The sequence below is a fragment of the Myotis nattereri genome (assembly GCF_964212035.1).
Source record: "Myotis nattereri genome assembly, chromosome: 1".
Lineage (NCBI taxonomy): Eukaryota > Metazoa > Chordata > Mammalia > Chiroptera > Vespertilionidae > Myotis > Myotis nattereri.
The window spans coordinates 143587307-143602936 of NC_138075.1; positions in this window are offsets into that span (position 1 = coordinate 143587307).

Sequence of the window (15630 nt, forward strand, 5' to 3'; positions counted from 1 at the left end):
TGCATTATTTATCTTTCTCCTTCTCTAACTTATTTCATTTAGCAATAATTCCCTCAAGGTCCTCTCATATAGTTTCAAACAGCAGGATTTCCTTCTTATTTTATTGCTGAATAATATTTTATTGTATACACACATGCACATCACACTTCCTTTATTCATTCATTCACCAAAGGAACTTAGATTGTTTTCATGTCTTGGCTACTGTGAGTAATGTTACAATGAACATGGAGGTACAGAAATCATTTTCATTTTCCTGCGATAAATACTCAGAAGAGGACTTGCTGGAGCATATGGCAGTTCTACTTTTAATCTTTTAAGAAACCTCCATACTGTTTTCCATACCTATTTACATTTTCCTGCACCAATTTACATTCCTACCAACAATGCACAAGGGTTCCCTTTTCTCCACATCGTCTTCAACACTTGTGACTTTTTGTCATTTTAATAATAGCCACTCTGGGAGGTTTTGATTTGCATTTCCCTGATGACTAGTGATTCAGAACATTTTTTTTTTCATTTACCTGTTGGCCATCTGTATGTCTTCTTTGGGAAAAAAAGTCTATTCAGATCCTCTGCCCATTTTTTTTGTTATTGGGTTATATGAATTCTTTATATATTTTGGACTAACCCCTTATCAGATATATGATTTTCAAATATTTTCTCCCATTCAGTCGGTTGCCTTTTCATTTTGGTGATGGTTTCCTTTACTGTAAAGAAGCTTTTTAGTTTGACAGCTCAACATTTCTCATTCCTGCAACTTCTCCGTTCTCTGCTGTGGCCTGTGGAGAGTAACTTTTACTATAAACTCTCCATGGTGATGAGAATTAATTAACTATGGTAATTTCTTTTTTTGAGACAGGGATTTAAATAGTTGGACAATATTTTTACCTGTTCAACAGATCAAGCAATTAATGTTAATAGTTTCCTGATGAAAATAGGAAACCCTATTTTCAAGAATAAGTTTATTCTATTAAGCATATTTTACTGTAAGCCTAAAGCAGCTATGACAAAATATACAAAGGTTTCTTGAGTAATGCAAATAAAATCCTCTTTTTTTTTTTTTTCTTTATGAACTAACATGAAGAATACTTTGTTTTCTTGGCAGGTTGGAGTGAGAAGTAGAGAGTTTGGGATCTCCAGGTATTATTCCTTATACACAATAAATGATTCCTGAGCTGCTTTCTAAAGAAATGGATACACAGAGCTGTGTGATGTTGGACTAGAGGTTTTTCTTTTTTTGATGAAGCATTTTGAAAAGGGATAAGGTGGAAATTGTTTTGTTTCACTATGTGGTGTGTCATATAAATCCCCTGTACAAAACAGAGTTAACATGGGAGACCTGACTTCTATCCTTTGAAAGTCTTACAAAGGTTGACCCTTGGTTAGTGTCTGGGAACTTGAATTTTAAGATGGTGGATTTCCACCTTTTCTAGAAATGTTAAAATGGTTCACTGTTCCTAAACTGTGCTATATATTTGTAGTTTATTCTGAATAGCTGCTTTCCTCCTGGGAGTCTGGAATTTGGGTACCAGGAAGAGGATGCCTACATCACCAGCTGCCAAAAAGCCTGGGTACTGAGTTTTTGACAAGCTTCCCTGGTTGGAAACAGCCAGCAACGTGTTGTCACAACTTGTTGGGGAAATTAGGGGCACCATGTGAAGCTTGCACCTGATTTTCCCAACTTCTCCCCACATGCCTTTTTCTTTTGCTGATTGAGCTTTGTGCCTTTTGCTATAAATCATAGCCGTAAATATGAATATATGCGGGGTCTTGTGAGCTCTCTGAGTAACTCACCAAACCTGGGAGTGACCGTGGAGACCTGCAACACAGCACCTATTGACTGTTCTAAAAATTTTTAGTTTGTCACACATCTATTGCGTTTTCACTGTGTGCCCAAGTATTTTTTAAACATTGGTGTTATAACAATAAATAAGGTACATCCCTCTTAAGAAGCCTCTGGTGCAGTGGTGTGGTCCTCCCTCACTCAAGGCTGACTTTATCTCCCAGGGGATATTTGTCAATATCCGAGGACAGTTTTGATTTCTCACCACAGGGAAAATGCTATTGACATCAAATGGGTAGAAGTCAGGGACATTGGAAACATCCTACATAAACAGAGCAGCTCTCCCGCCCTCCCACAATAAAGAATTATGCAGTCCAAAATGTCAAACGGGCCAAGGTTGAGAAACCCTGAGCTAGTGGTAGAAACAGAAACATAAACAGATATTTTTCTTTATTTTTTTACTAGAGGCCTGGTGCACAAAAATTTGTGCACTCAGGGGGAAGAGGGGGTCCCTCAGCCTATGCCCTCTCGCAGTCTGGAACCCCTCCGGAGATAACGACCTGCTGGCTTAGGCTTGCTCCCGGGTGGCAGAGGGCAGGCCCAATCCCTAGGTGCAGCCCCTGGTCAGGCTCAGAGCAGGGCTGATTGGGGAGTTGGGGCGCCGCCCCTGTCATGCACAGAGCAGGGCGGATCAGGAGGTTGTGATGCCACCCTCAGTCATGCTCAGGGTAGGGCTCATTGGGGGGTTGGGGCACTGCCCCCTGTCACACTCAAGGCAGGGTCAATGGGCAGGTTGCGGCACCACCCCCTGTCATGCACAGAGCAGGGCCAATCGGGGTTGGGGTGCTGCCCTCTGTCACTCACAGAGCAGGGCCCATCGGGGGGGTGGGGCTCCGTACCCTGTCACGCACAGAGCAGGGTTGATCAGGGGGTTGGGGAGCTCCCCCCGTCACTCACAGAGTAGGGCCAATAGGGGAGTTGGGGCACTGCCCCCTGTCACACACAGAGCAGGGCCGATCAGGGTGTTGGGGCACCTTCCCCTGTCACGAACAGAGCAGGGCGGATAGGGAGGTTGTGGCCCCGCCCCCTGTCACACAGAGAGCTGCAGGGCGATCAGGGGGTTTGGATGCTGCCCCCTGTCACGCTGATCCCAGTGCTGGGAGGCATATTACCCTTTTACTATATAGAGGCCTGGTGCACGGGTGGGGGCCAGCTGGTTTGCCCTGAAGGGTGTCCTGGATCAGGGTGGGAGTCCCCACTGGGTTGCCTGGCCAGCCTGGATGAGGGGATGATGGCTGTTTGCAGCTGGTCACACACCCTTCAGGGTGGGGGCCCTCACTGGGGTGCCTGGCCAGTCTGGGTGAGGGGCTGAGGGCTGTTTTCAGGCTGGCAGGTGACTGAAGCTCCCAACCACTCCTTTTTTTCTTTTTTTTTTTATTCTGGGCCAGCTTTAGCTCTGAGGCTCCAGCTCTTAGGCCTCTGCTGCTGAAAGCAGGTTTCTGGCCTTTGTTTACCTTCTGTATTTGAAACAATGTTGTGATCCTGCTGGCTGAAGCCCAGCGACTAAAGCAGGTTTCTGGGGTTTTGTTTAGCTTCTATATTTGTAACATAGTTGCTTAGAGTTGCAGCTCAGAGGCCGGCAGCAGCAGGCGGGGAACGTTGGAGTCCTCCGTCACTGAAGCAAGCAAGCCTCATGTTAGTTTCAAGCTGCATGGCTGCCAGCCACCATCTTGGCTGGCAGTTAATTTGCATATCTCCCTGATTAGCCAATGGGAAGGATAGCAGTCGTACGCTAATTACCATGTTTCTCTTTTATTAGATAGGATTTTATTGTTTAAAGTATTACAAATAGTAGTACATATGTCTCCTTTTTTCCCCCATTGACCTTACCCAGGCCTCCCCTAACTCCCAGCACATGCCCTCGTCGCCCCTCCCGTCCAGTGTCTTGTGTCCATTGGTTATGCTTATATGCTTACATACAAGTCCTTGGGTTGATCTCTTACCCGCCCCCGTCCCCAGCCTTTCAGTTGTAGTTTGACAGTCTGTTTGATGCCTCTCTGCCTCTGTATCTATCTTTTTGTTCATCAGGTTATAATAGTCTTTATTATCCATAAATGAGTGAGATCATGTGGTATTTTTCTTTACTGACTGGCCTTCAGCAGATGAGTGGATTAGAAAACTATGGTACAGCTACACAATGGAATACTACGCTGCTATAAAAAAGAAGGAATTCTTACCATTTGCAACAGCATGGATTATGCTAAGTGAAATAAGTAAACTAAACAGATAATTTTAATAGAATGTGAAAACTGTTCATTGATTTTCTCTTTCCCAGGGACCTTGTCTTCTGTCCTATCTTAGCCGCTCATTCCCAAAACTGGGATCCTCTACCTATGACCTTTTCATTTTCTTTCACCCCCGCCCCCACAACTTCCTATTTCCCCCAAAAAGGTTAAATTCCATAGTCAATTACTGTATTCCTTTTCATAAACCCCAACACCCCCTTACCTAATTCCCTTTGTAGGCCTCACTTGGCCAATCACAGTATTATTAAATCCAAGTCAGTGCCTACACCAGATCCACAATGCAGCTGACCTTGACTTGTTTCACTTTAAATTCATGATCACTAACTATCAAATGTGCCCTGAATACTGCCTTCCATGATGTCTCTGCAGTTTCTTCATTTTTTTCATTCAACAATTTCATACCTTCTCCTCTCTCCTCAAATTTCCTATCCCTCCTATCCCTTCTTTACTCTCAAGTTGCTCATGCCATGTCCAGTTCCACGAGAAAATTAAAGCAATCAGAAGAGAATTCCGCAAGTTATCAAGGCCACACTACCTGTGTTCAAGCACCCAGCACCAGTATTCTGTGTATCAACCAGATCTGACCCTCTCTCAGATGCTCAAGGACATCACTCCAGCAACTCTGTCCCACATTTTCTGCATGATCATTGTTCCTTTGCTCATTGCATCTTCCCTACAAACACAAAAATGTTATCTTCCCTGTCTTAATAAACTTCCTATCCTGACCCCACTCCCTCTAGTCGCTGCCCCATTTCTCATCTTCCCTGCATAGAAAAATTCCTCAGAATTATCCTTTGTATGTGCTGCTTTGAATTGTCTTTTTTCTATTCTTTCCTGAGCCAGTTCAGGTTTTTACCAGCACTGTTCTCCCCAATCTGCTCTTGTCATACTGTAACATCCTGAAATGGTAAGTTGTCTTCTTGTAAGTCAGATGGAGGCGGGGAGCCCAGGCCATTCTGGTGCCCCAGGGCTATGCTAACACTTCCTTGTTGACCTGACTTGCTGATCCCGTTTCTTTCATGGACTGCACAGTTCCTCTCAACTCTCTGAATCATGACTTTACTTTTAACCCCCTTATTGCTTTGTTCTCTTAGGAGCTCTAAGCTCAGTTCCAATGAAAAATAATGGAATTGGCCAGTTCATAATTTCAGGCCAGGCTACATCGTGTATTATCTACAAGGCTATAGACTAGAGCTGATTTGGCTCAGGTCTACACTGCCAGTTCAAACACTGGCCACACGGAGGCAAAAAATAGCCCATTGTTGCTTCTCTGAGTTAGAAGCTGAGGGCAAGGCAGCTTTATCAAAGAAGGAACATGAGACAACCAGTGTTGTGGCACTCACTACATTTTCAATTATTTCCTCCTTCTCAAATGGCATGGATCACATTCTGCTGTGTAATACTAATCCTACATACTACATGTGGCACCTCCTAAAGGTAGGGGTGTGCATTCAAATTCTATGTCTTAGTTATCTCCATACCTTTCAGCCCATTGACTGTGTGCCTAGAACTTAATAAAGCCACATTAGGGCAATGTAAAAGGAGCATTTACACTAATGACCTGAAGCATAGTTTCCCAATTCTGTCCACACTTGGTTCTGTCCTCGTGACTGACTGTCTCTTCTTCTGCTGGTACCTCCTCCTGGCCTCTCCAGCTCCACCCCAGACTGAAAATTTGGTGTGAAGTACAGTGATTCATATATTTACTGCTCTGTTCCCAGAACCTTGCTAGCCCATCCTCGGTGATCTGTGAATGTTAATTGAATGAATAGTAACTGAACATTGGTCCCAGATTCATCACTTTGGCTCCATTTTTTATGGATCTCTGGCTAGACCTTGGTGATATAATAACTTCTGCAGTTTTGTCTATTGATTAGAGTCTTTCCTCACCTTCACTCCTTGCCCTGTCCCACGGCCATGTTGGGAAGCCTTGGAAAGTACAGTGCATAAAAAGGGGGGCATGTGCCCTTGCCAGTGTGGCTCCATGTTTAGAGTGTCAGCCTTACACTGAAGAGTCTTGAATTCAATTCCTGATCCAGGGCATGTACCTGGGTTACAGGTTCAATCCCCAGCCCCCTCCAGAGCACATGCAAAAGACAACCAATCAATGTGTCTCTCTCACATTGATGTTCTCTCTCTCTCTCTCTCTCTCTCTCTCTCTCTCTCTCTCTCTCTCTCTTCCTCCCTCCTTTCCTCTCTCTCTAAAATCAGTGGAGAAGCCAGGCAGGCATTGCTCAGTGGTTGAGCATTGGCGTCATGGTTCAATGCCTGGTCAGAACACATGCCTGAGCATGTGGGCTCAATCCCCAGTATGGGGTGTGCAGGAGGCTGTCGATCAATGATTCTCCCTCATCATTGATGTTTCTATCTCTCTATCCCTCTCTGAAATTAATACAAATATTTTTAAAAATAAAATAAAATCAGTGAAGAAAATATCCTTAGGTGACGACTAACAAAACAAACATACAAAAATAGTTTTTAAAAAGGGGGGCATGCAATACATTTTTAGCAAACAAATTAGCTTCCTGGAAATGTAACCCACTCCCAGATAGGCCCAGAGCTATTAATATGGCCGTCTGGTTTTCCTCAGCCCCCAATACCATGCATAAGAGAAGAGAAATAAGTCCAGCCAGCTGGTGTGGCTCCGTGGTTGAGTGTCGACCTATGAACCAGTAGGTCAAGGTTCCATTCCTAGTCAGGGCACATGCCTAGGTCATGAGCTCAATCTCTAGGGTGGGGTGTGCAGGAGGCAGCTGATCAGTGATTCTCTCTTATTGATGTTTCTCTCTCTCCCCCTCTCCCTTCCTCTCTGAAATCAATAAAAATATACTTTTAAAAAAGAAAGAAAGAAGCCCACTCATTAGTAGTGTAAATGTTCCTACTAATAAAGATAAGAGCTGCGTTACAGCCCAATTACATATTTTTTACAGGATGGGGAAATTTTCATATTACCCTATATTTAAGTATTTATTGTTCAGAGAGGGCTCTGGGGCTGATATGGTCTCCATAGCATTTTTCTTCTTTCTTTTACCTATTAATACCCACATTTTGGATAGTTCACAAATCATTGGTATCCCTACCAGAGGAGGAGAAATACAAATAGAAAATGAACTAAAATTCAAATTTATCAACTGAGTTGTTTGTCCATAACTCTGATAGTTTAGAAAAATAAAGATGGGGATGAAACACTAGCAGAAGAGGTAGGAGGCTGAAATCAGTGATTAGAAGTGAAATGTGAACCCTGACCCATGGAATTCCTTTGTAGTATTTTCTGGGTGCTAGAGGGATTTTTGTCAGGAGACAGATTCAATAAAATAACTTTTATTTAAATATCAGTCTCAGCTTATATAAGATTCTCCCTGTCGTCTCAAATTGATTATTGACTATCCTCTGTTGATGATTGAGGAATGATAACAATTTAATGAACTATTTTTACATTGAAGATAACCACATTGCTCTAATTCAAGTGTGCCTATATAAGCTAGCCAGGAGGTGTGCGGCTGCAATGTAGATTTTGAAGAATCCGCAAGCCAATGCTATGGTTCAAAGAAAATGACAATATAAAACATCATTTTTGTTCCTATTTGATTATTATTATTTTCTTAATCCTCACCGGAGGATATTTTCCCATTCATTTCTTAGAGAGAGTGGAAAAGAGAGGGAAAGACAGAGAGAAATACTGATGTGAGAGAAACACACCAATTGGTTGCCTCCTGCACGAGCCCTGACCAGGGCCTAGGCTAGGGAGGAGATTCTGCAACCCAGATACATGCCCTTGATCAGAATCGAACTCAGGACTCTTCAGTCCGCAGGCCAACACTCTACCCATTGAGTCAAACTGGCTAGGGCAATTTTTGCTCCTGTTTGAGAAGATTGAATCCTATTGTATGCAAAACACCTTTTTGTTTTTTGCTCTACACTTACTGTATTAGACTGAAAATGTATGTCTAAAAAAAATCAGTAAAAATTAGTTGTATTTATATGAAGCATGCACTTGCCTGAATTAGAGCAACATAAATGACCAATATCATCCAGATGGATGGAAAGACTAATCATAAATTTTAAATACAGATCAGTTGTTAGACATGTTAATTTTTTCTTCTTCCTAGTTCTTCCTATTTTTGTGTCCTTATTTGCTATGACTTAAAGTTTAATTTATAAAATAAAGTGGTAGTGGTATTTTTTTTTTTCAGTAGTCCATTAAAGAGCAAAACAGACCACTACTATAAGTCATAGCAGTCTGAGATATTTTTTTTAAAGATATTCACAGAAAAAGTAAGAAAGCCAAATTTGGACTTCTTTTTTTCTGTTTGGTATCCATTCCAACTGCATTACCTAGGTTAGTATCCATTTTTTAGTAATTTTACTGGCTCTTGTTTTTCCAAGTTCTAATGTTGATTTTTTTGTCTTTCTCTCCAATAGAGTGAAATTCCATTTTTACCTACTTAGAAAAGTGAGACCATCATAATAAGCACTGTGAGGAAATGTCAAGTTCATTTAGACAAATGTCTATCCTGCACTGAGTTTACATTTTAATAAGAATAAGAAAATGCCTGGCCGCTGTGGCTCAGTGATTGAGTGCCGACCTATGAACCAGGAGGTCATGGTTTGATTCCCAGTCAGCGCATGTGCCCAGGTTGCGGGCTCAAACCCGGATTGTGCAGGAAGCAGCCGATCAATGATTCTCTCTCATCATTGATGCTTCTCTCTCTCTCTCTCTTTTCCTCTCCCTTCCTTTCTGAAATCAATCAAGACATATTTTTTTTTTAAATATAGCTACTTAAATAACTAGAAAGTAAGATAGAAATAGACCCTTGGGGAAGAGCTGTGTACATACAGGGCCAAAATTCAGAAAACAGATATGAATCCTGGATTGGGAGATTAAAGTAGACATAGAGAAAGAGCTGAGCCTTAAAAGATAGGTGGGGTTTATATACACTGGGATAGGAAAATGGCCAGATATAACTGTATGAGACAATCAAGTTTAGTAACTGACCGCAATTTCTATGTTTCCTCTCTCCTCAAGCCTTGGTGACCTCATACTTATTTGGGAAAGTGTGGTGTGGCTTATTCAATATTGAGCTTGATATCCAGCAATGCCTTTATGGTGATGGTGGATGCAGGAATGCATCATCAAGAGCTGTTACTCACAGCAGTATTGACACAGGTACGCATCTCCATCTTCACTGGCTTATTACGTGAAAACACATTGATGTGCCAATAAATGGTCCACATAACATGACCGCTTCTCTAAATAAAGAATGTACCTTGTATTCTATTCACAACAGGAATTGCAAAATGAGAATTTTATTCGTTTTTTTTGTCATAGAAATGTCTTTTAACTTTCACTTAGCCTTCTGAGTAGCATGCAGTTGTTGGTGGAGGCTGTAATGTAATGTTAGAAAGATAAAGAAGGAATGATCACACAAAAAGTAGGTTTTTATTAAAATAATTTCAATAATTTGTTAAATACTTTTAAGGTGGCTAATATTTTCTGTCAATTTGATTACCTAAAGTGCTTTAATTAGTCCTATAAATTTTAGAAGCAGATTTTGAGTCTCACTATCTGGCAGTGATGTGAATGAGAATCTATTACATAAAAGCCTAATATGCAAATTTTCCCCCTCAAGGGTTCAGTCGCTTGCTATTATGTGCGCTGACCACCAGGGGGTGGTGCGGAATGAAGGAAGGCCCTGGTCAGTGGCCGGCAGCTGGAAGCTAGGAAAAGAAGGCCCCAACCCAGCCGGCAGCCAGAAGGCCCCGATTGTCCCTGATCACCAACGAGGCCTAGTGACCCTACCCATGCACAAATTTCGTGCACCGGGCTTCTAGTATTTCTATAATTCTTTCTAATCAAGATATAAAACCCAGAAACCCTAAAGAAAAAGACTGACACATTTGATTACATAAAACCACAATACTTTTATATGAAAAGATACTATAAACAAAGGTAAACTGGAAGAAAGTACTTTCAATTTGTATGCTAGAGGGTAAATATCAATTTATATGGGAAGTCTTACAAGTTATTTTTAAGTAACATTATCACCAGTAAGCACATAAAACTATTCCCATTAATACTAATCAATTCCAATTTAAACAACAAGAAATTAATTTACTTATAAGACAAGCCAAGATTTAAAAGAATAATAATATCCAATGTTGGTGAATGTAAGGGAAAATTAGCACAATCATGCACTTTTATGCACGTATATATATATATTTTTTTATTTCAAGAGGAAAAGAGAAGAGAGAGATAGAAACATCAATGATGAGAAAGAATCATCAACTGGTTGCCTGCCACCCACTTGAACAGAGCCCGCAATCTGAGCATGTACCCTGACCAGGAATCGAACCATGACCTTTTGGTTTATAGGTCAGCACTCAACTACTGAGCCATAGAGGCCAGGCCAAGTATAAATTATCAAAACACTTCAACAAGCCATTTAGCAATATTTCTCAAAATAAGTGCACAATTGCTTTGACCCAACAATTCTACTTCTCAGATTTTATCCTACGTTAATACAGAAACATATGAAACAACAATATAATCATCTTAACAGTGTTTGTCATTGAAAAAAATTAGAAATAACCAAAAAAATTTTCAATGAAATTGCTTAAATACATTTCCATAAATTTTACAATAACCATGCATCCATTTTGTAATTTCAACAAAAACTTTAAGTATGAAAGGGTAAGAGGAAAGAGAAAACTTGTTTAAAATGCTAAATTGTGAAATTAACTTTACCCTAAATGACACAGACAATACAGGCAGTGCAGCTTCCTGAATCTTAACATTCTTCCATATTTCCTGGTTTTCACTTCATCTATTATAAATGATTTACTTTCTTATTTTAGACCAATAACATTTTATCATCTCCATCAGCTCTTCTTGCATCAGCTCTTTTTTTTTTCAATTCTTGGCAGCACTGCCTTCTTCTCCCTCTTTATAATCCAACTTTATTTAGATTGTTTTGATTCAACAAACAGTTAAGAATGATTGGAACAACTGCTATAATGAGGGTTTAGACTCCTGACTGAGCCACAATTCCTATTTAAACCAGGCAGTAACTCAATTTTTTTTAGTTTATCTGTTTGATTTTACTGACTCTGAGACTCTGCTCACTTCTTACCTCTGCTTCCTCTTCATTTTATTGCTTCTTCCTTCCCGCTCTCTTCTATCCTCAATATCTCCCTACCATATGATCATGAGCACAATTGTTCCTCGTCCATCCGGCTGCAGCCTAGTCTAAAGCAAGAAGAGAACACACACAGTGACTGGAGGGGGAAAACATCATCTACGGGCAGAACTTAGTCTTGGGTATGTTGCCTTCTGCATAAAGAAACTTCTCTGCTTTGATCATTATCTTATGCTAATTTTTTGAAACATCCTGTTGCTTTTCATTGTACCATCGGGATCTCATTATCAATAACTCCTTGTCCCCATGCACATTTCATCTCTTCAGTCATTCGGTAATTTACGTCAGTCTAATTGTTACCCTTGTCTCACTTCTGCTTTCACTCATTCCTTTAGCAGTGCTAGCAACATGTACAGTCAAGAAATGGACACTTTAGAGGTGAAGGGATTAATAAAATAAAATGAAAACAACTTACAGATGCAGACAACAGTATGGTGATTGCCAGAGAGAAAGGGGGTGGGAGGTAGAAGAGAAAGGGGAATAAATAGTGACAGAAGGAAACTTGACTTTGGGTGATGAGCACACCATACAATATACAGATAATGTATTATAGAAATGTACACCTGAAACCTATCCTATACAATAAAGGCTAATATGCAATTGTCCCCTCGACTGGGAGTTCAACCAGGAGTTTGACCAGGGGGCGGGGCCAGCTGGCCAACTGCCTGTGGTCCCTCCTCCTGGCCAGCCATCCCCATCATTCCCCCCACACCCATGTCACCCCAATAAAGTTAAAAAAGAGTTAAATAAATAAAATCAGCATGAGACAAATCTTCAAAAATAAAAGAAAGATATTGACTTTTCAATGTGTTGAGTGATACTTCAAAATTCTTTTTTAACATTTACAACTGAGGGAAATTTTGTTATTGCTTTCCAATAGCATGTGAAGGGTGAGATAGAATAGATATATCATGACAAATGAACTAAGATCATGAAAGATAAAAAAGATTTTATTGTTAACTCTTAATATTTAGAAGTCAAAAAAAGTCATATCTGCTATTGAGACATTATACCTGTGAGTTTGCAAAAGGAGCCTAGGTGATATTTTAAAGAGATGTTATTTCAGCCCTTTGAAATGTAAAATTTTCTAAGAGAAACACCACAGTCTTAACAGGTTTCTTCACCTCTTGACTATTACTCATCCTCCCTCTCCTTTCTAGAGAGATCTACCTAATAGTATTTTTTCTCCAAATTCTAAATACCTTAGTATGGCATCCATCCACAGTCTTTCCCCCTGTCATTCTCTCAACTTGCATCCATCCCATGGCCTTAGTGACTCATGGGTATTCCCTGATATCATTCACTATGATAGACCATGCAATCCCCATTGTCTGGAATCCTTTTGCCACCCCGCTGCACAGCTACTTTCCTCTGCCAGCTGTTGTCTCAGCTCCAGAGTCACCACTCCATGTATGTGCCTAACTCCCTAAGCAAGCATAGAGCATAGGCACTCATTTCTCTTCTCCTCTGTCTTTATACATACCTCCATTATAGCGTGTGTGCACACACACACACACACATCCACACACACATTATACATTTCTACTGGTATATATTATTGTAAATTTTTTGTTTAATATATCTAGTTCCTCATTATATTGTACTTTTCTGTGAGCAGAAACCATATCTTTTCATCTCTATGACCTCAGCATCTAGACTGGCACCTGGCATTTAGAAGGCGCCTATATCAGTGAGGGTTCTTGCTTGTAGGCCACTAAAATTAAGCATGGTTAACTTATGAGAAGGCTGGATAGAGAAATGGGCTCAGAAAATGGGCAGGAACCAAAGGATTGGGGCTGCAGAACCCAAACAAAAGCCACATCATAGTAACAGTTTAGTTACCTTGCTACCACAGGTCTGTGCCTCCATCCCTGCTGACATCACTGTGTGGCCACGTGGTGCTGACATCACTAGACTTGAAATACTTTCTAATTATTTCTAGCTCCTTGCTTCACTGCCCCACACTGAAAATTCTGGGGGCAACCTCCAGATAGCTGAGCCTAGTTCATGAATTATAGGTAATGATGATAGGGAGAGTAAGAAGAAATAAAGAAATAGACTTCACATTTCACCAATCTATGCCATGGATAAGCCCCCAACAGTAAGAAAAATTATACACTGAGAAAAAAAATTTTAATGCTCAAGACAGTTACCAAATATTAATCATGTCGCCACCCACTACAACAATGAACAGAATATATGTAAGGTGAACTTAATAATTTTGAATCCAACTTTAAGAACAATAAAATGAATTTTATTACCTCTGCTTGTTACAGAATTGTATAACAGAAATAAATTTCAGTAGGCAAATATATTTGGGCAACTTTTAAAAATAACCTGGACTATCAAAAGATTTTTTAGGAAGGGAAAAAGCAAAGAGAAATCTAATAATGCAATAGGTAACACACATTAACCCAACTCAACTACTGATTGCATCAAAGCAATCACAGAAATAGCCTACAAGAGAAATGAGCATGTTCTTTATTTAAATGTTATTTACTTAAATGTCTACTAATCAATTATAAAAAAACTAGAGGCCCGGTACACAAAATTCATGCACTAGGGGAAGTGTCCCTCAGCCCAACTTGCACCCTCTCCAATATGGGACCCTTCATGGGATGTCCAACTGCTGGTTTAGGCCCAATCCCACCAGCAGTCGGACATCCCTCTCACAATCTGGGACTGCTGGCTCCTAACCACTTGCTTGCCTGCCTGCCTGATTGCCCCTAACCACTTCTGCCTGCCAGCCTGATCACCTCCTAACTGCTCCCCTGCCGGCCTGATTAACACCTAACTGCTCCCCTGCCGGCCTGATCACCTCTACCGGGAGCCGGTCCATGCTTGCTGTTTCAAGGGACCTGGCATATATGGCATGCTGTTCTTAATATATTTGCTCACCTTCTTGGCACTATGTGTTTTAACCAAGGTCTCTGAGAAAGGTTGTTTCCCCAGGTAGGGATTTTCCCTTGAAGTTAGGGAGGGAATAAAACCTCTTAACTAAGTGCCAGGCGGGTAATTAATCACTTTAACTATGAACAATCATGCTTAAGCTACATAATCTTTACTCCCTGGAACGGAGATAAGGAACGCCCTAACCTTTGTAATAGAGATTGATAGGATTGAATCAACTGGTATAAATACAGATGTAACAAGACAGCAAGAGACAGAGAGAGAGACAGAACCTAGGCACAGAACCTACACAGAACGTTCTCTAGAGAGAGAAGAACTTTGCTGGAGAGAACATGGCAAAAGATCCTGGACAGAAACTGGCCTCAGAACCTAGAGACAGAAGCTAGCGAGAGAACATGGCAAAAGATCCTGGACTGAACCTGACTACAGAAATTGGCAAGAGAACCTGACTAGAACCTGGTGACTGAACCTGGCTGGAGAACCTGGACAGAACCTGGCTGGAGAACCTAGCGAGGGAACATGGCTACAGAAGCTGGCTGGAGAACCTGGAGAACCTAGCAAGAGAACATGGACACAGAACCGGGCTGGAGATCCGAACCAGAACCTCTCTGGAGATCCAGACCAGAACTTGGCTGGAGATCCTGGCTAGGCTGCTGATCAACTGAACGCTGTCTCCGTGTCCTACCTTCTTCGCCAACTCCGTCTACACCTTTGGGGACCCCTGGACCCGCTGGGGTTGGACCCCAGCACACCTCCAACTGCCCTCCCCTGCCAACCTGATCTCACCCCCAATTGCCCTCCCCTGCCGGCCTGATTGCCCCTAACTTCCCTCCCCTGCAGGCCTGGTCCCTCCCAACTGCCCTCCCCTGCTGGCCTGGTTGCTCCCAACTGCCCTCCCCTGAAGGCCTGATCTCACTCCCAACAGCCCTCACTGCCAGCCTGATCTTGCCCCCAACTGATCTTGCCCCTAACTGCCCTCCTCTGCCGGTCAATTTGGTTCTGATTGGTTGGTTTCTATGCCAGTCAGCATCAAAAGCTCTGCCTCCTAGGCAGCCACTGGCTCCTCACAGTTAACCCAGATTTGGTTCTGATTGGTCAGTTTCTATCCCAGTCAGTGTTTCTGGGCCTATCAATGGGGCCTGATCAGAAAGGCAGCGCTGATCAGCAGCCCTGGTGGAGGCCTGGAGAGAAATGGAAGCATGGCTGTTGACCAGGCCCGGAGGTAAAGAGAGAGGCAAGTGCTGATTAACAGCTGCCACAGAGGCTACAGATCAGCCCCTGCTTCTCTCTTCAGTCCTCTCTCTGGGCCTAATTTGCAGCCCCCTCAGCAGTCAGTGCTGGGTCACCATGACTGCTGACTGCAGGACTGACTTCTGATTGCTTGAGCCTCCCTGTCATTGTGGATGTGACGGACTGAGGGTTTTTATATATTAGG